Genomic DNA, 2,980 nt, shown 5'->3' with positions numbered 1-2,980 from the left:
TATTTTTATCTTTATATATACACACACACACACACACGCACACACACACATACTATGCATACATAAATATATATACACACAGATATATATATATATATTTATGTATGCATGTGCATGTACAGAGCCCACGAGATGCGCTACGTGTATACGTACATATGTATACGAATATGTACAAGTCATTCGGTACGCATCCGCCGGTTTCGTTCTTCTCCCTCCTCCTCGAAGTTACACGCTAATTAGAATATATTTAATAGCCAAAAAATGCAACCCGTAAATTGACTTATAATATATGTATATATACACACACACACACTCAATTAATTATATCCGCTACCTCGCGCACGCCGTTAATCGCAATGATTACGAATAATTAATACTTAGGTCTCTATACATAAATTGCGGGAAAATATCGACTCATCCATCTGATAACACCTCTCTATTCTTTATACTGGCAACAATAAAGATCGAGATAATGTCTCTCGTGTTTGGACGAAACGTTGCAACTGAAACTTGGAAAGATAAAACATACAGTTAAATTATATAATAATAAGTGTAAGAATTTCATATTATTTATACAATAATATGCGTAATAATTTTATATAATTTACATATATATAATTTACATAATAATATATGAATAATCATGTGTCGAGCAACTCTCTCGATAAATAAGACGTTGCGCAACATCGAGGGATGTTATCAGATGACGGACTCGAGGGATGTGATCAGACGACGTGTTGTATCGAGGAACAGGTCGAAGGCCGTCCGGAGTTAACGTTCTACGGGATGTCTTGTAAGTCCAGCTTTGTAGGGCATATGCGTTTCATTTCATGCTGAGACCGCACAATCTTTATAATGAAAACGGTAGTAGATATATTTTGAGCAGGTTATATAAAGCTTTTTCTTATCCTTTTTTATTGTTTTTTTCCTACAATGCTGAATTCGTGCAACATATCCTGTATGTACACATCCCGTATATGTATGCGATCGTATATAGAACTCCCAGTGTCTCCTTTCAGCTCCCGACTATTTCAGTCCTTCGACTGTACAAATGTTCTTGTCAAGAGAGAGATTACTTGCGCCCAAAGTCTCGCATTCAAATGGGAACTTTGGCTGAAGCGTCGTCTCTATCCTTTTTTTTCTTCTTTCATTTATTTGTTTCTTTCCTTTTTTGTCCCGATCGGACCTTCCTGTGTCGCACAGCGACGCGGAAGGCCTACACCGTATTCACAGAATAAAATACATGTATATAAGTAGGTACATATCGTGTCTCGACGCGTCGGTTGATATTAAATCGTAAATCTGTAATTAACACGCAGAAAAAGTGTAGAGCTTTCTCGTCTAGATCTATTGACCAGGTTTAAGCTCATTCCTCTGCTCCCGATAATCTCATTCCCTATACATAAACGAGCTGGCTTATCTTTTCTTCGCCTTCATTTTGACCATCAATTCGGAATATTTGTATTGATCGGTCTTAACTTCTACTTATATGATACACTATTGTTTCTCGCGAATGCAACGAATTAGGTAAACACGAAGTCTCACCATTCGAGATACGACCGACCTCTCTATTTCGCTTCTTCTCCTCTTCTTCTTTTCTTTCGATCAATAAATTTTTCGGAACGTCTTTTAATGGGAGTCTAATCGAAGCGTATGCAAGACGAACAGCTATCGGTCTTAGCCGCAGTGGAATTTCGTGTTTGCCAAACCAGAGAAATGTAAAGCGAACTCAGTCTTTGGTTGGAGCGATCCTCAAATCTCGATTCTCGACGTTTTATTTAATTTTAATCGCTAATCGGATTACCTTTAACATTAATAAATTTTATATAAAAATCCATATACATCAGCTATACGTTGTTCTTAAAGCATTCCAACTAAAATAAATGATTTTATTTACCTCTTCTCTTTACAAATACATTCTCGAATCTTTATTTTCCTTTTTCTCCATTTCATTCACATAAAGTCGCTCGTTCTTCTCAAAATCATTTGGCGGAAGAGTTATCGCTTCTTTCGTTTTCAAGGCGTCGCTAGAAATCTCGATAACAGCATATACATATATACGCTGTATGTACGTCTCTGTTCATGTATGTGTATGTGTATGTGTTTACGGTAAGCAGATAACGTTTATAAAAGCTAGATACTATGAATACACGAGAGCAAACAAGATGGAGAGAATGGAGAAATTTCGGTTTCACGCTCAACAGTGAATCTGAGAAAAACGAGAGAAACGACGAAGTATCTAAAGAGTATGTACAAACACGTGTCATAAAACGGATCTTACAAAAAAAAGAACACGTCCCGACAATGTACAGGCGAAAGTGTGAAGATCTTAATCAAAATAATAAGTTCTATCCAGGATAAAATTTCTTTATTACTCCTCCTTTCTAAAATCGTCTTGAAATTCATAAATTTTCATACACATTTCGCTGTGCGTCTACCACAACAACGTTTCTTTTTTTTTTAATTACAGTTATTCAGTTAATTAATTACCTAAAATTAAGAGATACAATAAGCGTAATTATTTTTATATGTACAATATATCTGATTTTTTTTATTTTATTTTATTACGATTTCGAAAAGTTTCCCTACGATTTTTGTAATCACTCGCACCATAATCTTACTCCCCCTCATTCTCGCATTACGGCTGGCGACAAATCGTTTTATGGCTCGCTACCGCGAGAGATTCCTTTGAGACCAGGCGTTCACAGATCAGAAATCAAGAATTCCTTGTTTACTCTAGCGATTATACTCAATGATCAGTGTCTGCATAGTTTGCAACAAATAACAATCAATTGCTGCATAATCTCAAATTCATCATTCATTCTTGTACGCGGTTATTCTGTTTGCAATAACAAGAAAAGTACAGCTAGTATGTCAAAGAAGAATATGAGAGTCGAGTGTGACTATAAAGAGTACAAAAGTGATCTGTTTCTCTGCAAGGCACTCCGACCAAACAATCGTTCTGATCTCTCTCTCTCTC

This window comes from Atta cephalotes (assembly GCF_000143395.1).
Source record: "Atta cephalotes unplaced genomic scaffold scaffold00009, whole genome shotgun sequence".
Classification (NCBI taxonomy): Eukaryota; Metazoa; Arthropoda; class Insecta; order Hymenoptera; family Formicidae; genus Atta; species Atta cephalotes.
The sequence above is the reverse complement of the archived record's forward strand: the minus strand, read 5'-3'. Positions refer to the sequence as shown.